Source organism: Mirounga leonina, unplaced genomic scaffold (genome assembly GCF_011800145.1).
Source record: "Mirounga leonina isolate KUSES-001 unplaced genomic scaffold, KU_Mleo_1.0 Mir_180, whole genome shotgun sequence".
Lineage (NCBI taxonomy): Eukaryota > Metazoa > Chordata > Mammalia > Carnivora > Phocidae > Mirounga > Mirounga leonina.
Window position 1 is genome coordinate 25,180,206 of NW_023270469.1, and position 24,088 is coordinate 25,204,293.

The following is a 24,088-nucleotide window of genomic DNA, read 5'->3' on the forward strand; positions in this document are numbered from 1 at the left end:
CATGCACAATAGAATTTAGTGTGCTATTTTGGGCTCCATGGTTCTCTTCTTCCAACTGCCCTCCCTTACCAAGCCCCTGCACAGGTCGTGAAGCTTCTAGATGCCTCAATCTTCTCTCAATCCATTTGCAGCCATCCCCATCTCCTAGAATATATAGTCCTGCTTATGTATCAGACAGTAGAGTCGATAGTATTCTTTGTGCAATACATTTTTCATTTATGTTCTTCAAAAGATGTATAACTTAGTTTCTTATGAAGATTTTTAGAAAATATCTACCACCTAGTAACTAAGAAAACTCAGAAAAAGAATGAAAATCCTATGAGTATAAACCCTAAAGAAGGCATCCTGGAGGTGGTCTTTTTTTCAAACCATGAGCAAGTCCTGTCACCTCTACTGTTTTGAACAGACTTCTCTCCATCTCCACACTACTACTCCAACTTAGTCTCTCACAAGACTACCACAATAGCCCCTGTTTCCAATCTTGTTCCTTGCAGAGGCCTATCATTAAAGGGCACATCAGATTCTTTTACCACCCTGTATAAAATCCCCCAGCAACTTTTGAAAAAATGAACCTCACCTGTCTGCCCTCACTACCTAATCATCACAGTGGCATTGCTGTTCCTTGAACTTGCCAAGGTCATTCTTGTTTTAGGGTCTTTGCACCAGCTGTTTGCTCTAGGGTGCTCTTCTCTGTCTACATCAGCATATAATTGGCTCTTTCTGATCCTGCAAGTCCCAGCAAAACCATGACCTTCTCAAGAGAACATCCCTGACCACCACATCGGAGTAGCCCTCCTCCATTTTTGTCATTTTCCATCACACCATGATCTTTATCCATTTGATAAACATTTATCCAGCGTTAACAAAATAGACAAAGTCACTGCCTTCCTGGAAAGGACATTATAGTGAAATAGTTAGAGTTATTTGAAATAAACTTGGACATTTAGTTAATTGTCTCCTTCCCCCAGATTGAAAAGACCTTGAGACCAAGAGTTTTATAGGCTGTGTTCATCTTTTTTAGTTCTAAGTAAGCACTACGGATAAAAGTAGACAGCCAATAAATAGGATTTAATTAGTGAATTATGTCACATCTTTGGCATTCTAACTCAGCCCCATTTTGATTGCAATATGAGTCTATATAGGAAAATTCAAAAGAAAAGAAAATAATTACAGAACAAAAATTAATAAGCATCTCCTTAAATCACTGGCATTCTCTATTAACATAATCACTTATAAAAGCATTTTTAAAGGATATTTGAATGTAGTTTCTAAAGAAAATTTATTCTATCAATTAAGGACACTTGAAAGCAAAAGCTAATAGGCTGTTGTGAAGTCTGGGGTTGTGAAGGCCACTTAAAGAAAATATTTTTTTATGTGCTTATAATTCTTCAGAGCCAGTTCTGGCTGGAGCAGTTCTCAGAAGCACTTACTCATTCCCGTAAGTCAGAGAGTGATACTTCTTTGTCAAGGAGAGTACCAAAAGGGCATTTTTGCCCCCTCCTGAATTTGATGGGAAGTTAACACAGATTGATGACAGGTCATCTGAAAATGCTTGTCTTTTTATTTTCAATTTTGTTGGGTGGAAGTTGCCCATATTTTGTCTGTTTGGCTCATGTTCCATGCCTTTTTGAGTATCTGACACTATCCTCAAAACAGTTAATGTTCAAAAACTGAAGAAATTTTGCCATTTTTCAAGACTTTATAATATAAATATTTCACCAGTATCACTGCTAAAGCCCTTGTCACAAATCAATTTGGTACACCTAGCAAAAATCAGTTATGTCAGGGAATAATTATATAGTTATAATTTATGACTGGTCCTGGAATTTTTGTTCATATACATACCATCACATTTCAAATATTTATACCAAAAAAAATCTATACCTCTTGTCATAATCACAGCAATGAACTATGAAATTTATATGGAACTCTTCCTTAGTCTTTTTATTTGTCATTGGTTTGAGTGTTATCTTTTTTGAAAAAAAATTATAGACATGATACATATTTTTCCTTAAAGAGGGCACATTCCGCATGGAGCACTGGGTGTTATGCACAAACAATGAATCATGGAACACTACATCTAAAACTAATGATGTAATGTATGGTGATTAACATAACAATAAAAAAATTTTTTAAATGTAGAAAAACAAGATGAAAAACAAAAAAAAATAAAAGTTTAGTGGAATAGTATTTTATTTTTTAAATAAAATTTATCTTTGATTTCCAAAAAAAAGAGGGATTTGCAACTAAATGAAGCAAAGTAAAAAAGAAAGATCTAGTCACTATTGTTTCTTTTTCTGTCTTAAATTTTAGAAAGCTCTACTCTAGAAGAAATGCTGACATCCCATTTCACATTCAGTCTTTACTTAAAATTCTAGAATTTTGCTATCATCAAAACTCTTATTATTACTTCGTGGCTTGTAGATGACATTCCAGCAGATCTATGAGGGACAGACTGAATTCTAACTTCAGAACATCTGAGGTGGAAATCATGTGAATCTGCACATGTGCATGTACACTCCCCCTCCAGCTGATAAGCCACAAGCCCTGGTCACTGATCCCTTCTTAAATGCAAAATTCTGCAAAATTCTGACCAGGTCTCAAACATTTATGTAACTTTCTCATCAGTACACTAAAGGAAACAAACATAAGATACAACCTCCAAATTATACCAGGGAGTCTCACTCCCATGATACTTCATGATGTTTGAATAGGGAAAATTTCTGAAATACTTAGACAATATATTCAGCTATCCAGTCCTGGTCAGAAGGCAAGGAAAAACAGGCACTTTTGTGCACCTGCTACAACCTTCAAGGAAAGCAAATTTACAATACATAGAAACACACTTGCCTCTATATCCTTTGACATGGGATTATAGATAACCCTAGACTCCTAGGGTTCTATTTTGATGTTATAAATGTTTATTACCACATTGTTAATGTGAACAAATAACTGAAAACACATTTGAAAAACTACCAGTAGAAAACTCATCCTAACACAAATTACCAACTCAAACTACCAAGATCCTACTCGAAAATATCAAGACAATTGAGAAGGAAATTTAATCAACCAAATCTATGGTCGATGTGGAAAACTGGATATCCAAGGAGAGCCAGAAAGATTCTGAGAAAGGGGAGTAATGGAGGAGGACTTGCCTTATTAGATATCAAAATATATTAGAAAGATATGGGCATTAAAAGATGTTGATTTTGGCATATCCACAAAAAAGATAAGAGATTCTGAAATAGACTTGAAAACCCATGGGATGTGTCATATGATAAAGGTGCATTCAGGCAATGGGGTATAGATGAATATTTCAATAAATGGTATGGAGAAAACTGGATAACAATTTAGGGCTAATATTCTGTATTTCTATAACTTGTACCCCAAAATAAATTTTAGATAAAGTTAAATAAAATATTATTACTGGAATAAAACATGCCACTGAAAATAATTCTTGAGTGGGAAAGGTTTTCGAGACAACAAAGAAAAATACTGATAACTTGACCATCTTTTAAAAATGTAAAATAAGGGGCACCTGGGTGGCTCAGTCATTAAGCATCTGCCTCCGGCTCAGGTCATGATCCCAGGGTCATGGGATCAAGCCCCACATCGGGCTCCCTGCTTTGTGGGAAGCCTGCTTCTCCTTCTCCCTCTCCCCAGCTTGTGTTACCTCTCTCACTGTCTCTCTCTGTCAAATAAATAAATAAAATCTTAAAAAAAAAAATAAATGTAAAATAAGTAAATAAATAAATTAGAAATGAGCAAGTTCTTTCTAATACATATAATACTTCTAACTGTAATTTCCATAAAACATGAATAAGTACTAAACATAAAAAGATATACAAGAATATACATCAGAACACTTGACAATAGGAGTGAAAATCTCACTGGAACAAAATGATTAAACACATATAAAGGAAATCTAAATCTTTCCCAATGAAGTTTGCTTTGTAGATTTGACTTTGAAAACCAAATTTGTGGTTAAAAAATTGTAAAATAAAGTTAATTCAAAAGAAAATAAAAGCAAGCTTTTGAAAATAAAAGCAAAATTAAACAAATGTTTTTGTGTGTTGATTTGGTGTTTAGACGATCCAGAAAGGAATTACTGCCTTCTTAAAACAGATTCTACCCCCCACAAAGGTAGAGCTAGGATTCAAACCCAGTATGACAGCACTAAGCCTTTAGCTTCCACCACCGAGGTTCTCTGTACAGATTTCAAGAACCCACAGGTCATCCTCTACACACAGGAGCCTGGAGCCTTCCATTCACAGAAAGCCACCAACATGCTGACCATCTGTTTCACTGGTATTCTTTATTCTTTCTCATTCTTGCTTCATAGGACGAAGCTCATGCAGCAGCACAAGCACAAGCTATAGCTGAGATTCCTGTGTGGCCAGAGGCCTCTGAGAAATTGTGTAGCATTGAATCATTTAATCCAGACACGGATGCAGAAGACATACATGCTTTGCACAGACCCTCTGTAAGTCACCATACCAAACCCTCTAGAGGGTAGGATAATATAAATAATTTAATCACTCCTGGGCTCACTTTCCACCTATATACAAGGGAGATAAAAATAATTTAGACTGGGTTCAAATTCTGATGATCTCATGTACCAGCTCTGTGTCATTAAGTAAATTACTTCCCTCTCTGAACCTCACACCTGTCTCTCACTATTCTGAACAGTAAGTGAGAGAGTATATGCTACAAGTGCCCCTGAAAAACAACATGCCAAGAGTTGTGTGAGGTTAGTAATTATTTTTTACCAAACATATTTTTATTTGATTTGGTTTTGTTTTGTTTAGTTTTATTCTTATCTGTTTTAGGTTATACATTTTGTTAAAGGTGTACAATGTGATGATTTAATATAATATACATTATGAAATGATTATAATAATGGAGTTAATTAACAACTTACATAGTTATTTTTTGTGTATGTGGTGTGAATGCTTAGGATCTATTCTCTTAGCAAATATAAACAATACAGTGTTATTAACTCTAGTCACCATTTTGTACATTAGATCTTCAGAACTTATTCAGCTTCTAACTGGAAGTTTGTATCATTGACCAGCATCTCCCTGCAGCCCCTGGCAACCACCATTCTGCTCTCTGGCTTTATAACTTCAACTTTTTAGATTTCACATATATGAGATTCCATACAGTATTTGTATTTCTGAGTCTGGTTTATTTCATACATGTTGTCACCAAGGTTGCCAACTCCAAATGAATTTGAGGACTGCTTTTTCTATAGCTGTGAAAAATGCCATTAGCATTTTGATAGAGATTGTGTTGAATCTATTCATCATTTTGAGTAGTGTATAGACATTTTAACAATATTAATTCTTCCAATCCATGAGCATGGAATACCTTTCCATTTATTTTTATCTCCTTCAATCTCTATCATCAATGTCTTAATAGTTTTAGTGTAAAGACTATAAAGGGAGCTAAGATGGTGGTAGAGTTTGAGGACCCTAGGCTCCTCTCATCCCTAGAACACAGCTATTCATTCTGAATACCCAAGAAATCAACCTGAGGACTGACAGAACAAACTCCACGACTAGGAGGACAGAAGAGGGCACAATGAGGAAGGTAGGGAGTGCAGAGACTTGGTTTGGGGGAAAAATGGATCACAGGTGCTGTGGAGGGGAGGAAGCCATGGTCCCCAAGAAAGGAGAAAGAGAGACAGACAGACAAACAGACAGAGGGGACCACACAGGGGAACACATTAAGAACATTTCCCCCAAAGCCACTGGCTGGGAAAATGAGAGGGGCTGATTTTTGTGATTTTTTTGCAACCAGCAGGGCTCAAAGACTACAGTTTTAGAGGTCGGTGGTCTTGGCTGGGATAGAGCCCTGAGGCTGCTGCCCTACTCCTGGAGAGAAAGCAGGCAAGCAACTCCAGAGCAAACAGCATGATCTGAGGAACACCAAAGGCACACAGTGGGGAGATTGTTCACTGTTCATGGAGGGCATCTGTGAAAGGTGGGGTTCACAGAGTCACCTCTCCAGGGACAAAAGAGCTGGCGGGCACCATTTCCCTCAGCCACCCCTCAGCACAGGCACAGAGCTGCCTGCCAAGAGCAGCTCAGCCCTGACTGGATGCCTAACCTGCTTGCTCCAAGTCCCATACTCCTGCACTCTGGCATGACTGCCCTTCTTGGTTGGGACTGCATCAGTTCCAGCACATTGAGACCCTCCCCCAGAAGACTAGTGCAGGTTCCTTGCCACACCAGGTCCCTAAAGTTTAGAGTTTTAAGTCATCAGGCTTGGCTGGGATAGAGCCCTGAGTATACTGAGCTGCTCCTAGAGAGAAGGAAGGCAAACAAACTGGAACTCCTGGGAGTTCTAGGGCCCCTACCCTAGGAGACCAGCAGAAACCCACACACACACCACACCTACCGACCATAGAATTCTCCAAGGTTTCAGTTCTAGAGGAAGTAGCATCTGGTCTCATGTATCAAGTAGACCAGAGCACACCTAGTTAAAACTTGCCACATTCTGACCAAGGTCTAAACACTGCCCACTGCAGGCAAGGAGAGCCTCTGCAGACGACTGGCCTGAAGGATAGAGCCCCCAAAACACAGGAAGCAGAGCTCTTGCAACACACACCGGAGACCCCTGAAGAACCAGGCCCTGGAAACTGTATGACCTCTTCTTCATAAAGCCATTACTCTCAGGAGCAGGAAACATAACAGGCTTTTCTAACACAGAGAAGGAGACAGACTTAGACAAAATGCCAAGACAGAGGAATTCATCCCAAATGAAACAAGATAACGTCACAGCCAGAGATCTAATCGAAACAGATATAAGTAACATGCCTGATGGAGAATTTAAAGCAACAATCATAAGGAGACTCATGGGGCTTGAGAAAAAATGGAAAACTTCAGGGAAGCTCTTACTACAGAGTCAAGAATTAAAAAACAATCCATCAGAGAAAGATAAATACCATATGATTTCACTCATATGTGGAATTTAAGAAACAAAACAGATGAACATAGGGGAAGGGAGAGAAAAATAAAATAAGATAAAAACAGAGAGGGAGGCAAACCGTAAGAGACACTGAACTCTAGGAAACAAACTGAGGGTTGCTGGAGGAGAGGTGCGGGGTGAGGATGGGATAAATGGGTGATGGGCGTTAAAGAGGGCACTTGATGTAATGAGCACTGGGTGTTATATGCAACTGATTCTACCCCTGAAACTAATAATACACTATATGTTAACTAAATTGAATTTACATTTTAAAAAATTAGAAATGAAAAAAGCAGTAATTGAGATTTCAAACAGACTAAATGCAATAAACACAAGGATGGAAGAATCAGAGGAATGAATAAGTGATATAGAAGATAAAATAGTGGAAAATAATGAAGCTGAACAAAGGAGAAAAAGAAGAATATGGAACATAATAACAGACTTAGGGAACATAGTGACTCCAGCAAATGTAATGAAATTTGTATCATAGGAGTCCCAGAAAGAAGAGAGAGAAAAGGGGGTAGAAAATTTATTTGAGGGAATAATAGCTGAAAACTTCCCTAATCTGGGGAAGGAAACAGACATCCAAATCCAGGAGGCACAGAGAACTCCCAACAAAATCAACAAAAGCAGGCCAACACCAAGACATATAGTAATTAAAGTCACAAAACATAGTGATAAAGAAAAAAAATCCTAAAAGCAGTAAAACAAAAGAAGCCCCTAATTTATAAGGGAAAACCCATAAGGCTAGCTGCAGATCTGTCAACAAAAATTTGGCAAGCCAGAAGAGAGTGGCATGATACTCTATATAGAAAACCCAGGGCGCCTGGGTGGCTCAGTTGGTTAAGCGACTGCCTTCGGCTCAGGTCATGATCCTGGAGTCCCGGGATCGAGTCCCGCATCGGGCTCCCTGCTCGGCAGGGGGTCTGCTTCTCCCTCTGCCCTCTTCCCTCTCATGCTGTCTCTCATTCTCTCTCTCTCAAATAAATAAAATCTTTAAAAAAAAAAAAAAAAGAAAACCCAAAAGACTCCACCAAAAAATTGATAGAACTGATACACAAATTCAGTAAAGTCACAGGATACAAAATCAACATACAGAAATCTGTTGCATTTCTATACATCAATAATGAAGCAGCAGAAAAAGAAATCAAGAAATCCATCCCATTTATAATTGCATCAAAAACAATAAGATACCTAGGAATAAACCTAATCAAAGAGGTAAAAGATCTGTACTCTGAAAACTATAAAACTGATGAAAGAAATTAAAGATGACACAAAGAAATGGAAAACATTCCATGCTCATGGATTGGAAGAACAAGTATTTTTAAAATGTCTATATTACCTAAAATAATCTGTATGTATACATTTAATGCAATCCCTATCAAAATACCAACAGCATTTTTCACAGAGCTAGAACAAACAATCCTCAAATTTGTATGGAACCACAATAGACCCTGGATAACAAAGGCAACCTTGAAAAAGAAAAAGCAAAGCTGGAGGCATCACAATTCTGGACTTCAAGTTATACTACAAAGCTATAGTGATCAAGACAGTATGGTACTACCCTATGATCCAGTAATTGCACTACTTGGTATTTACCCAAAGGATACCAAAATACTAATTTGAAGGGATACATGCACCCCGATGTTCATAGCAACATTATCAGCAATAGCCATATTATGGAAAGAGCCCAACTGTCCATCAACTGATGAATAAACATGTGGTACAGGGGCACTTGAGTGGCTCAGTCGGTTAAGCATCTGCCTCCCAGGGTCCTAGGATCGAGCCCCACATCAGGCTCCCTGCTCAGTGGGGAGCCTGCTTCTCCCTCTCCTTCTGCCTCTCCCCTTGCTTGTGCACTCTCTCCCTGTCAAATAAATAAATAAATAAAATCTTTTTTAAAAAAAGATGTGTACATATATACATTGTACACATATACAATGGAATATTAGTCATAAAAAAAAGAATGAAATCTTGCCACTTGCAATGACAGGGATGGAGCTAGAGCTAGAGTGTATTATGCTAAGCAAAATAAATCAGTCAGAGAAAGACAAATACCATATGATTTCACTCATACGTGGAATTTAAGAAACAAAACAAATGAACATGTGGGGAAAAGAAAGGCAAACGAAGAAAAAGACTCTTAACTATAGAGAACAAACTGATAGTTACCAGAGGGGAGGAGATGGTTTAAATAGGTGATGGGAATTAAGGAGGGCGCTTGTGATAAGAACCCGGTGTTGTATGGAAGTGATGAATTACTAAATTCTACACCTGAAACTAATATTATTCAACATTAGCTAACTGGAATTTAAATAAAAACTTGGAAAGAAAAAAAAAGGATCTATGAAGAATGTGGCTAAAATTCAGCAGCTTAAGAGATGGGGTTTTAGATTAAAATACCATAAATAAGTACTTTAATAAAAGAAACAGAAAAAGAAAGGAATTCCATGCTAATACAGATCACACTGAATAAAACTGTCCCTGAAGCGTAACTATAGCGATCGAGTTTGAAGATGATTCATTGAGTGCCCTGTGGAAGAGCACCTGGGCTATATTCTGATTTTTCTGAAGTTTTTGCTTCCAGGCAAGTGCCATATGGATTGTGTATTAGATAAGGTTTTGTCTGGAACACATCCCGATGTCATTGCCCAGAGAATTTATAGTCTTTGTTGCAACATTCTATAGATAGAATTCTTTATGTAACAGAATGATTTTTAAACCTTTGCACTTCTGAATAAAAATATGTAATGAGAGAAAAAGACTATAAAGGCTATAGTCTTTCACCTCCTTAGTTAAAATTATTCCTAAGTATTTTATTGTTTTTTATGCTATTGTAAATTGGACTGCTTTCTTAATTTCTTTCCAATAGTTCATTGTTGGCGTATAGAATAACAGAACTTATTCTGCATATTGATTTTGTATCCTGCAACTTTAGCTAATCAGTTCTAACAGTTTTTTTGGTAGAGTTTTTATACTTTTCTATATATAAGATCATATCATCTGTAAACAGAGACAATTTAATTTCTTCCTTTCTCATTTCAATGCTTCTTTTTCTTGCCTAATTGCTCTGCCCAGGAATTCCAGGACTATGTTAAATGAGCACCCCTGCCTTATTCCTGACTTTAGAGGAAAAGATTTTAGCTTTTCACCTAAGTTGAATGTATGTTAGCTGTGGCCTTGTCATATATGGTCTTTATTATGTTGAGGTACACTCTTTCTCTACCTAATTTTTTAAGAGTTTTTTTTTTCATGAAAGGATGCTGAATTTTGTCAAATGCTTTTTCTACATACATTGAGATGATTATATGGCTTTTTGCTTTATTCTATTAATATGGTATATTGCATTTATTGATTTGCATATGTTGAACCATCCTTGCATCCTGGACATAAATCCCACTAAAACATTATGTATGTTCCTTTTATATGCTGTTGAATTTGGTTTGCTAGTATTTTGCTGAGAATTTTTGCATCCATGTGCATCAGACCTGCTGACCTGTAATTTTCTTTTTTTTTCTGGTATCCTTGTCTGGCTCTGATATAAAAGTAATGCTGGCCTTATAAAATGAGTTTGAAAGTTTTTCCTCTTCAGATTTTTGGAAGAGTTTGAGAAGTACTGATATTCTTCTTTAAACATTTGGTAGGATTACCAATAAAGTTGTCTGATTCTGGAATTTGCTGTGTTGGGAGGTTTTGTTTGTTTGTTATTACTGATTCAATCTCCTTACTAGTAATTTGATCTGCTCAGATTTTCTATTTCTTCATGATTCAGTCTTGGTAGGTTGTATCTTTCTAGGAATGTATCCATTTCTGGTAGGTTATCCAACTTGTTCATTCATAATTGTTCACAGTATCTCTTATGAGCCTTTGTATTTCTGTGGTATCAGCCGTAAGTCTCCTCTTTCATTCATACTATTTTCAATTATTTGCATCCTCAATCTTATTTTCTTGTTTAGTCTAGCTAAAGGTTTATCAATTTTGTTTATTTTTTCAAAAACCCAATTCTTAGTATCACTGGTCTTTTTTAATACTTTTTCTGGTCTCTATTACATTTATTTCTGTTCTTGTCTTTATTATTATCTTCTTCTTCTAACTTTGGGCTTAGTTTCTTCTTTTTCTAGTTCCTTGGGGAATAACATTAGATTGTTTTATTTGGGATCTTTCCTTTTTCTTACTGTAGGCAATCATCACTATAAATTTCCCTCTTAGAACTACTTTTCTGCATCTCTTAAGTTTTAGTATGTTTTGTTTCCATTTTCATTTGTCTCAAGATACTTTTTTTTAAATTTCCATTCTTATTTCTTCCTTGATCTATTGGTGTTCAGGAGTGTGCTAATTTTTTCTTTCTTTTTTTTAAATATAAATAATGGACAATAATTTGCATCCAGGCAAACTCTAGCATTCTTCTTTCCTCCCTCCCTCCCACCCTTCTCATCCTCCTTTCCTCCCTCCCTCTTTTTCTCTTTCTCTCTCCCTTTCTCTCCCTCTTTCTCTTTCTGTCTTTCTTTTTTGGCTCCACACCCAACATGGGGCTTGAACTCATGACCCTGAGATCAAGAGTTGCATGTTCTACCAACTGAGCCAACCAGGCATCCAGCAGTGTGCTAATTTCTATGTATTTTTTAATTCTCTGATTTTCTTCTTGTTATCAGTTTAATACTATTGTGGTTGGAAAAGATACTCTATATGATTTCAATCTTCTTAAAATGTGGCCCAACATATGATCCATCCTGGAGAATGCTCCATGTACATTTGAAAATTTTTCTTGTGCTACTGAGTGGAATGTTCCATAAATGTCTATTAGACCCATTTGGTCTATACTGTTGCTCAGTCCCTCTATTTCCTCATTAATTTCCTGTCTGGCTGATCTATCCATCATTGAAAGTGGGGTATAAAGTCCCCTGCTACTATTGTATTGTTCTCTAATTCTCCCTTCAGTTCCAGTAATGTTTGTTTTATTTATTTTATTTTATTTTATTATGTTATGTTAGTCACCATACATCATTAGTTTTTGATGTGGTGACCCATGATTCATTGTTTTCATATAACACCCAGTGCTCCATGCAGTATGTGCCCTCCTTAATACCCATCACCAGGCTAACCCATCCCCCCCCACCCTCCACTCTAAAACCCTCAGTTTGTTTCTCAGAGTCCATAGTCTCTTATGGTTCGTCTCCCCCTCCTATTTCCCCCCCTTCATTTTTCCCTTCCTTCTCCTAATGTCCTCCGCTATTCTTAATGTTCCACAAATAAGTAAAACCATATGATAATTGACTTTCTCTGCTTGACTTACTTCACTTAGCATAATCTCCTCCAGTCCCATCCATGTTGGATGTAAAAGTGGGTATTCATCCTTTCTGATGGCTGAGTAATATTCCATTGTATATATGGACCACATCTTCTTTATCCATTCATCTGTTGAAGGGCATCTCGGCTCTTTCTACAGTTTGGCTATTGCGGACATTGCTGCTATGAACATTGGGGTGCATATGGCCCTTCTTTTCACTACATCTGTGTCTTTGGGGTAAATACCCAATAGTGCAATTGCTGGGTCATAGGGTAGCTCTATTTTTAATTTTTTGAGGCACCTCCACACTGTTTTCCAAAGTGGTTGTACTAACTTGCATTCCCACCAACAGCGTAAGAGGGTTTCCCTTTCTCCACAACCTCTCCAACATTTGTTGTTTCTTGCCTTGTCAATTTTTGCCATTCTAACTGGTGTAAGGTGGTATCTCAATGTGGTTTTGATTTGAATTTCCCTGATGGCTAATGATGATGAACATTTTTTCATGTGTCTGTTAGCCATTTGTAAGTCTTCTTTGGAGAAGTGTCTGTTCATGTCTTCTGTCCATTTTTTGACTTGATTATTTGTTTTTTGGGTGTTGAGTTGAGAAGTTCTTTATAGATCTTGGAAATCAGCACTTTGTCTGTAGTGTCATTTGCAAATATTTTCTCCCATTCCGTGGGTTACTTCTTTGTTTTGTTGACTGTTTCCTTTGCTGTGCAGAAGCTTTTTATCTTGATGAAGTCCCAAAAGTTCATTTTTGCTTTTGCTTCAGTAGCCTTTGAAGATGTGTCAGTAATGTTTGTTTTAAATATTTGGGTGCTTCAGTCTTGCATGCATACATATTTACAATTGTTACTTCCTCTTGATGAACTGACCCCACCATCATTATATAGTGACCGTGTCTATTGTGACCAATTTCAACTGAAAGTCTATTTTATCTGAATTAAGTATAGCCATTCCCACTCTCTTTTCGTTACCATTTACATGCTATATCTTTTCCATCCCTTTATTTTGAGTCTGTGTGTATCCTTAAAGCTGAATGAATCTCTTACAGGCAGCATATTTTTGGATCTTTTTTTAATCCATCCAGACAATCCCTATCTCTTGATTGAAGGATTCAACCAATTTACATTTAAAGTAATTACTGATAGGTAAGAACTTACTGTTGCCATTTTGTTTTTTTCTATTCTGTAGTTTCTTTGTTCCTTTCTTTCTCTCTTGCTGTCTTTCTCTCTTTCTCTCTTGCTGTCTTCCTATGGGATCTGGTGACCTTTTGTGATAGTAGCTTTGATTTCATCTTTTGTTTATCTACTAAAGGTTTTTTCTTTGTGGTTATGATGAAGCTTACATAAAACACATTATATGTATAACAGTCTATTTTAGGCTAATAAAAACTTAAGCTCGACTGCATATAAAAACTCTACACTCTTACTTCTCCCCTAACATTTTAAGCTCTGTCACAGTTTACATCTTTTTACATTTTGCATCCATTAAGAAATCACTATAGATAAGAAATTATTGTAGTTATTATTTTTAATACTCCTGTCTTTTAACTTTTATACTAGAGACAAAAGTGATTTACACAGCACCATTACATGATTAAAGTATTCTAAATTTGACTATATATTTATCTTTAACAGTGAGTTTTCTACTTTCATGTATTTTCATGTTGTTACTGAATGTCCTTTCATTTCAATTTGAAGAGGTCCCTTTGGCATTTCTTATAAGGCAGGTCTAGTAGTGATGAACTCCTTCACCTTTTGTTTGTCTAAGAATATCTTTATCATGCCTTCATTTCTGAAGGACAGCTTTGTTGAGTATTCTTGGTTGGCAGCATTGATGTAATGAGTCATTTTCCCCTTGCCATTTTCAATTCTTTCTCTGTCTTTGATTTTTAATGATTTGATTATGTGTTTCAGGATAATCTTTGCATTATCCTACCTGAGGTACTTTGAGTTTTATTGTACCTGGAAGTTCATATCTCTCAAGATTTGGAAAGTCTACAGCTATTATTTCTTTAAATAAGCTTTCTGTCCCTTTCTCTTTCTCTTTTCCTTTGGGACCCCCATGATGTGTATATTCATCTGCTTTATGGTATTTTATAATTCACATAGGCTTTTACACTCCTTTCATTCTTTTTTTCTTTTTATTCCTGTGATTAATTTCAAATGATTTATCTTTGAGTTTGCTGATTCTTTCTTCTATATGTTCAAGTCTGTTGTTGAAGTTCTCTACTGAATTTTCTCTCTTAATTTTTCTTTGTTCAGTTTGGCAATTCTGTCACTGTATTCTTCAGCTCCAAGATTTCTGTTTAGTTCTTTCTCGTGGTTTCTATTTCAATATTAAACTTTTTATTTTGTTCACACATTGCTTTCAAGATTTCATGTGGTTGCCTATCTGTGTTCTCTTGTATTTCATTGAGTTTCTTTATTACTTTGAATTTTTCATCAGGTAATTCATAGATATCCATTTCTTTGGAGTCAGTTACTAAAGCTTTGTTAGTTTCCTTTGGTGGTGTCTTATTTGCCTGACTCTTCATGATATGTGTGGCCCTGTGTTGTTGACTGTGCATTTGAAGGAGCAAACACCTCTTCTGGTCTTTGTAAACTGGTTTCATTAGGTAGGAACCTTCTCTGGTCAGCTACCCTAGGGTATTTTCGGGAGGTAATTTGGTATTACCTCCAAAACTGCAGCATAGTTGTATTGGAGCTAACTCATGTGGCTTTTGTTGGGTCCAAAGTGAGTCCACGTTCAGTGACTCTGTTACCAATAGTTTGGGCGGCCATAGATCCTGCTTTGTGCCTGCATGAACAAGATTGCCTGAAGGACCTTGTTTAAACTCTATCTTGTAGACATTATAGACTTGGATCTCTTTGTCCCTTAATTCTGTCAAGTCTTGCTTCCCAAATTATGAAAGTCTTTTATTAGATGCATATGCATTTATTATTGTTATGTCTTTCTGAAGTCTAAGAATTCATCTTTCTAACTATATGAAATGCCCTTATTTATCGCTGGGCATGTTCTTTGTCTTGAATCCAGTTTTGTCTAATATTACAATTGTCCTCCAGTGTTCTTAAGCTACTTGAATATGTAACTTTTTCCATCCATTCTCTAATATATCTATATCTTTATATCTAAACTATTTTTATCTTATACACAGTATAAAGTTGGGTTTTGCATTTTTACCCATTTTTTAAATGTCTACTTTTATTTGCAATGTTTTCTCTGTTAACATTTATTATAAATATCATTATGGCTGGATTTAGGTCTACATTTTTATATTTATTATTTTTGTTTATTTCTTTGTCCCATTTTTATTAATCCTCTCTCTTTCCTAACTTCTTTAACATTATTTTAGAATTCCATTTTAATTTATTTAATGGATTTTTAGATATGTCCTCTTACATTTTTTATGGTTGCTCTAGTAATTAATGTATGTATAAAATATATTATAACTATTATATATAATTTTTTATAGTCTTAGAATATTGTACTTCATGTAAAATATAGAAAATCTATAACCATATGAGTTCATTTATCTCCATCTTTATGTTCTAGTCCACAAATGTATTATTATATCCATATGCTTATAAAGCCCATAGAAAAGTGATATAATTTTTGTTTTAAGTAGTCATGTGTAATTTTTTAAAACTAAGAAAAAAGTCTATTTATTTACTAAGTTATTTACCATTTCTAGTGCTCCCCATTATTTTCCGAAGACCTGAATTTCAATTTTCATATAATTACCCTTCAGTCTGAGAAACTTCCTTAAGCATTTCTTTGAGTTCAAGTCTCCTGGCAACAAATTCTCTTAGCTTTATCTAAAAATGTCTGTATTTCACATATCTTTGAAAGAGACTTGCACTGGATAAAAAAATATGGATTTTTTTTTTATTCTTTTAGCACTTTAAAATGTAATTCCACAGTCTGGCCTCCATAGTTTCTGATGAATTATTCAAATTGTTATTCAAACATTATGAAATGTCTCATTTTCCTCTGACTGCTTTCAAGGCTTTTCAGTTTATCTTTGGTTTTCAGCAGTTTGACTATGATTTGCCTAAATATGGTTTTCTTCATCGTTTGCTTACTTGATGTACACTGAGCTTCTTGGATCTGTAACTATATATCTAACTTTAAGTTTGTAAAAATTTTGGACATACATTTTTTGCCAAAATGATTTGGCTACCATTGGATATTTTTTTCAAAGTAATGGGAACTTCCAGAACTTGGCTGCCTATATCCTGTCTGTATTATAGTTTCTGCGATATGGTTCCAATGGTTGGGGCACCACACCTGAATCTTTTATTTCTGTCATTTTCTTTCATATTTCAAAGAATATGAAAATATGCTTTATTCCAATTCTTATATGTTCAGTAGTGGTGACTTTCCTTTCTCTGTTTTTGAATTGTTGTTTGATTAGGTATCAAGGGAGATATTAGAACATTTGGTTTTACTCTTCCATTTATCTGAAAATCTTCCTCTGTGATACATTTCATGAAAAAAAAAGTACTAAAATATCTACAATGTACAGGCAACTATGTAAAAATAAAAATAATATAACAATATATAATTGTATATTACATGTGTATAATTATATATATATTTATTTTTTTCTCTGGAAACAGAGTAAAATGCAGTTATTCAATTGGGAGAGGTATTGGGCTCAGTATAAATATAAAAGAAATTAGCCTTTCATTTGGTAGCCCTTTTGTTTTGCCTATTTATTATTACCATGTACATGTGCTATTTTCATAATAAAATAATTTAAAACTAAGAAACTCCTTACACAAAACGGAACCACGTGCTCTGTTTTCTGCTCAATAAACCCTGACTGTACAAATTTGTCTAAGTTCAAAAACTGGGGTAGGTAAGAAGGTAGATGAATCCCAACTTGTTCAGGCTAGTAGTATGGAAAGCTAAAACAATGCTTGTCATGGAATTGAGGTTTGAAATGCTGACAAAACTGAAAGTTTTACTTTTTGTTTTTTGGAAGCATCAAGATACTGAGCAATTATGATGTTGCCTTATATGCTTCCAGAGCATCTCTGACGGCCATCTAAGAGCCACTGGTCTACAAAAAATATTTCTAATGGCCTCTGGCTCTTCTCAAGTGACATATTTCATGCATTTGACCTACTGTGAGTAGTTTGTAATACAAGAGAGGTTTATGGTTCCTCAAAGCCCAGGCTAGTATTAAAACCAAGTAAAATTAGCTGGAATTGGGAATTTCCTAGGATCAAAAACATCAGGGCTCTTGAAGATGCTCTGTTTAAAGTTTCCTTCAGAGGCGCCTAGGTGGCTCAAATGGTTGGGCATCTGCCTTCAGCTCGGGTCATGATCCCAGGGTCCTGGGTTTGAGTCCCACATTGGTCTCCCTGCTGAGCGGGGAGCTTGCTTCTCCCTCTCCCTCTGCCTGCCACTACCCTTCCTTGTACTCTCTCCGTCAAATAAATTTAAAAATCTTAAAAAAAAATAAAAATAAAAATAAAGTTTCCTTCAGACTTGAAATATTATTCTTTTAGGTTTTTTTTAGTTCTGAATAGGCACAGGTTCTGGATTCAAATCCCAATTCTTTACTTATGAACATTTTTATATGATGAATTACTTAACCCTTCTGTATCTTGGTTTCTTTATCTATAAGAATCAGAAACATAGTTACCATTTGATATGTTTGTGGTGAGAAAAAAGCATAAAGCTGGCATAGTTCCTGTCACAGAATAAACTGACAATAAAAATTAGCAGTTATCAATATTAGTATTCATTTTAGAAAGTCTTCTATAGGGATATTTACCTAAGTCTTAGCTATATAATCAGGATTAGGACTAGTAACACGGTTTCATTTTCAGTTTGTCAACTCTATACCTCTAGTTCACTCATAGTTGAAGGCAATGCAGCAGATGATTGGTGGCTTGTTATGCGCCCCCACTGGGAGAGGGCAGTCTTACTGATGGTTCGTGCTCAGCCTGACATCGAGCGCTTTAGCAGTAATCATTGATGCCATAATGCTCTGCTACTTAAAACCACTCCAGGCAGCTTTTAGTTTTCTCACCAAATGTCCAATAGCTTGGAGAATCACATCCTGGAGAGGCCAAATTGCAATATTTTGTTCTACTGTCCGTATGAGTAGAGTCCAATTTCCAGACCATAAAACATAAAAACGGAAACATCATACCAATAGCCTAATATTATGGGAAAAGGAAATTATAATTTATTAAGTACTAAATAAATTATCAAGTAAAATTTATTGTGCCAGTACATTTTACATGAGTCATCTCATTTAATCTTCATAAGAATACCTAAAGGCACAAATTACAGCCCATATTGTATAAGAGGCAACTGATGTTGAGAATGTTCATGTTCACTGCCATACAGATGGTTAGTGTCAGAACTCAGTTTCAAACCCAGTTTTACACGGTGGCCATATTTTTTATTCTTTCTGCATGTGTGCATAAGAAGATACGTCTGGTTTGGCACATGTTCCATGTTCTTGATCATACCCAGAATATGTTGTGAGGGAAGAAGATACACAAAACATTCCGTTTACTTCCTTGGGTTTGGCAAGGGCTACAGTGATCACAGTCTTTGTTGATTTGTGTCTCTTTGGATAGTCCTAACAATCAATAAAATATCTTTGCATACTGCAAAATTGGAGGCCTTTAGTGATTAACTTGGTATTACCCATGCTCAAAATATAATAATAGCAAAAGCACAGTAATTAGAGTTTTTCAAAAGAATGTGATTATCCAGATCTTTTAGAAATGTAATTGTGGAAGCAGATGCCACACAGTTAATGATTAACAGTGCCTTTGCTTACCAGCAATTAATTTTTTCTTCCTGAAAGCATACTGATTAGCCAAAGACACTCAGAGTCCGGATCCCATATAGAGGGCTGGGTCTCCAGCCAAGTTTCATGGCAACTCTATATATAACAATATGTCCCTCAGACCAGATTCCTAGCCTGTAGGCACCATTCTATCGCATTTCCCAGCCCTGTGCATTGGCGACTGCCCATAGACTCTAAGCTTGGAAGAAAGTCAGTTAGAAGTGGAAAGAACTTCTGGCTTTTCTAAACTACTACTTCAAATATGTGAGCAAGCTTCCATGAGAACTGTATTTCTAGATAGCCAAGAAATCTCCATTACTCTGTTGCTATTGGTAAGTACCAGGGGAAAAAAGGACAAAGTTGTCACCTTCAAAGACTCAGCATGAGGATCACACAGTCAGAACTTAGGGCTTCTATGGACAAATCTGCAAGTTAAGGAGCCTCTCTCACACTTAGATATCACCTCTGGGAAAGAGGGTAATAACAGCCAGTGAATATAGTTGCTTTGAAAGTTTATTATTAATATGTAAGAAAACACTATCTCAGTCTGGAACACATTTGGGTGAAATTAAGTTCTTTAAATTGGAATGATGGATTCCCTCTTTAAGCCTCAACTTCCCAGTTTTTAGAAGATGTAAGCACTTAGGAAACCCACTTAGATTTCTAAGGCTTTAATTAATTTTGAAAGTCCCACCCTTACACTACCATGCCTTGACTATTTTCTCTGCCTGCCGGTCTCCATATGTCTGTTGAATTGCATCCACCTAGATGGCACATATTTATAAAGTGCCTCACATGTTTCAATTACTGTGCTAGGCATTCCTTTCACACCTCCTCCTAAGGTCAACTAGCTCAAATGCAGACACCCTTGCTGCATCCTGGGACTGACTGAATGTCTTCAGAAATATGCCCTATTATTATATATAAGGTGTATTCTATACTAGTTAGGTCAGTTAACTAAAAATATTCCCCTAACCCACCATGTTGTACATTATAAGGAAACCAAGGGAAAAGACTTTAAATTATTTGCTTAGGCTCCTACATTGGAGTGGGCCAGAATTTAGGAAAATATTTTAGGTCTCTTGAAGCCAAGTTTTGATACTTATTTAATGTATAGAAAGTACCAGAGACACATATTCCATTTTGTCCATCTGAAATTGTGTTTGTGAGGGAGTTAGTGGGGGCTATTTATGCCACCATTTACTTCTTCTACTGGGTAACAGTCAGCTGGGAAATAGTAGCAAATTTTCTTAAAGTAGTGAAATCTCTTTTCTAAAATGACTGAATCAAAAGATTGAAGTTCCAATCTTTTGAGAATTTATCTAACCATGACAAGTGGATGTATAAATAGAATACCAATGTTAGAGCCCCATAATGTTTCCTTATCTGAGCATTCTTCTGAAGCAGGGAGTTTCTCTTTGTAGGAGGTTTATGTCTCCCACAGACATTTTGTTTAAAACCAGGAGGCTGGACTCTAATCAAATTATGCCATTTGTCAGCTGTTTCCAAGAGGCTGATCACATTCAAGGGAACTTCTGTGCCCTGTTAAGGATTGAATTGCATATCTGAGTTATGCTTAAGTTCATTGGCTAATTACTCCAAATCCAACTTCTGAAGTCTATGCCCACATTTTAGAGGACTGCTGGTTAGCACCCCCAATATGGCCCCTTGTACCAACTAAAAAGATCTCTCTTCTTAAATATTTAGAAACTCTCCCTGACTTCCTCCTCCAACAATGGAAAGTTCCCAGTGATTCATGTTCAACACTGTAATGTTCCCTTTGCATGTAGGAGTCAATCTGTCTTCAAATCCTACCACTTTTATTTCCATAATCTTCCCACTGGATCACCCTGAGTCCTCTCTACTTCCATCCAGTCTGAAAGTTGTCTAGTTGAGCAAGAAGAGTTTTCCATCTGGAGTCTCTCAGCCTTTTGTTTCTCCGTTTTCTTATCCAACTTATATATGAAAGAAGATTAATCTTTTTAAAGTACTGCTTTGACCCTTTCTCTGTCAAAAACCACTTTGTGTCTTCTAGGTGTGTGCAAAGCAAATTTCACAGGCTGGGGCTGTCACTTAGAGCTGACACAAGTCAGGTACCGAATTACATTTCCAAGCGTTCCATCCAAACTCAATTCCTTACCATTCCCCATATCCACCAAATGTCTTCGCATGTCTATAGTGTTCCCTCTGGGATGGAGTGCTTTCCTATCTGAGGTCTCTATCATTATACGAGATCCAGCTCCAAGAGAATGTTTCCCAGACCAGCAATTCCAGTGGCCCCACACACTTCCCACCCCAGGCTAAAGTAATCCCATCTAAATCAGAACTCCCAAAGTCCCCTTTCAGTGCAATCATGGATTCATTTGTTAACAGAATTGCTTTTTAGGTGTGTGTCTTATCTCCTTAAACACTGTCAGAGCCTTGAGAGTAGGAAGTATCAGCCATCAATCCTGCCCAAAGGATAAATGACTAAATGATACTAATAACAAATTATAATAATTGCTGACATGTATTGATCACCTGCTGTACGGAGGCACAGAACCATTTCACTGAATCATCACTGATACTCTTGGAAGCAGGTACTGCTATTATCCCTATTTTAGAGATTAGAAAATTGAATGTTAGAGTTCAAATATTTGACTAAGCATTAAGTACAGGGCAACAATATATGTACCTTTTCCATTCCATTTCACTGCCTTGCTAGGAGAGCAGAATTTCAAACCCAACCACCTAAAATTCTTTTCAGAAAGACAGGGTAACAATTTAAAAAAAAAAGAAAAAGATCCCCTGGAGAGTTGCCTTCAAGTCATAGGATTACTTCTCCTGAGGCAACAAGGACAGAGAATAATGTTCTTTTGTCGAATGCTTCTCTGTTACCTTGGATGGCACACCCACCCAGGATGACAGCGGCAGTCTTTCCCATCACTTTATATCACTCCTCACAATGGACAGCTTTCTTGAATTTGTATAAAAGCTCAACATACAGACATATTTTTCCCATACCAGGATATAGATAACTGGAGTGGCAGATAGTTATTATGCGGCATCTTCAATTCCAGGCCTTGTCTAAAAACTACCTCACAGAAGTCAGTCTCCTGTTAGGCTGATTTTCCTAAAAGAGTAAAGAATTAGGATGTTTAAAAAAAAAAAAACAAAAACTCTCGCTTCTTCAAAACAGATTAAGTGGCTTTTAAAAATCTTATTCTATGAGAGTTTCTGTCCAATGACATGATCTTATGATAACACTCAGAATTTGCCAAGAAGGATTTAAAAAGAAATCACAAAGAGTACTTGACAAGGAGAAAGAACACGAGTCAAATGCATATTGTGTGCATATTGTAGCTGCTAATGAAAATTTCCTCCCATCTAATTTATAAAATGTAAATTATCTATTGTATCTTTAAGTTTCCAAAAGACAGCTATGTATAAAAAAGGGGCAGAGCTTTTACAATATACTTATTTGTAATTGGATAAAGTCAATATATCACTTGGATTTATCCTCATCACAGTGAATCTCATGAAAAAGTAAATAAAAGATGAATAAACCGAGGTAGCACCAATGTCATTGGCATTCATGGGAAAGGTTGGAGAGAAAACCACTTACAAAGACTTAGTGAGTAAGTGGATACTTGAAGCTTAGAATAGAGAAAAAGGAAGCACAGTCCCTGTCCTGAAAGATGTTTATGTAAGTGGGGAAGATAGACATGAAAATGGAGCATTGTGAGTGTGTCCAGTAAGGGTTGAAAAGAATGGAGAAGCAGAGTGTTTCAAGTTCAGTACCTGAGTTCTGTGTGAAGGTGAACTATTTTGGAACCAATCAACTTTTAGATGAACGTTTAATATGCTGTGGAGGTGGGGTGGCAAAAACCACCTTTTTAACAATGAAATATGAACTCAGAAATGTGAAAAACTCCCTTCACATGGAAACTAGCTTCAATCAATAAATTGCCTTCATCAGCTAGAATTCTTAAAAATATCTTAAAATCAGATTAAATGTTTGCTATAAGCAGTCCTTTCTTATTCTTGAGTCCCAGGGGAAAGAATATAAGTACTATCCTTTTCTAGACTTCAAATTTTAAAATACCTATTAGGAATCTTTATGTTTGATTTGGTTTTAAGTTTTGTTTTGATAACCACACCAAGTGATAAATCAATGGCTAGTATGAAAAATAATTATTGTTCACAAAATATGTTAGTTAATGAAATCAATCAATGGTAAGCTTATTAAAGTTTCTTACTTTGAATCTACTGTATTCCCATTTATAAAATTCTTTGTGTAACCCTTGGTATTTCAGATGGGAAATTAATTGTCTGATCTTCCAACTGAAGCAGTTTGTGAACGAGATATTTTTGACAGTTTCTTGAAACTTGAATACAATTCAAAGGTTTTGGGTGTTGTTTATTTTTGTTCTCTATGATTTGATAGGCACTCTTTGTCATTTCATCCACTAAACAATCTCTTGGAATTACTCCTATTTTACTCATGAAGATAAAGATCCTAGATTAATTTTTTTCTCCTCCAAAGTTCCCAGTGCTAGTAAGGAGTAGCAGGAGGTTGGGAACATCCACATAGGAAGGTAGGTAATCATGGAATGAAGAATGAATAGAAATTAAAAGTAGTTCAAAAGGGAAAAAATATATTCTCATTGGAGGAAATACATGTGAACAAGGCTCAGAGACATAAAATCTTTAAAACATGATATTTACCAAGAAATTCCTAAAAGACTCTTATTTCAAAAAACTGGTTTGAGGAGGGAGACATCAGATATGTGTCTATGAAACATCACATTAACAAAATTGTGGGGGATGACTGTATGTAGGAGAATCCAGTGGTATTAGGACACAACAGGAAAGAAAAAAAAAGGTCTCTCATATTCTTAATTAAGAGTGACTGTATACCCCAGTTTGCCCTGGTCAGTCCCAGTTTATGCTTGTCATAAGGTGTAATTATTTTAGCACCCCTTTCTCTCTCAAAAGTGTCCCTGGTTTGGATGATAAATTATATA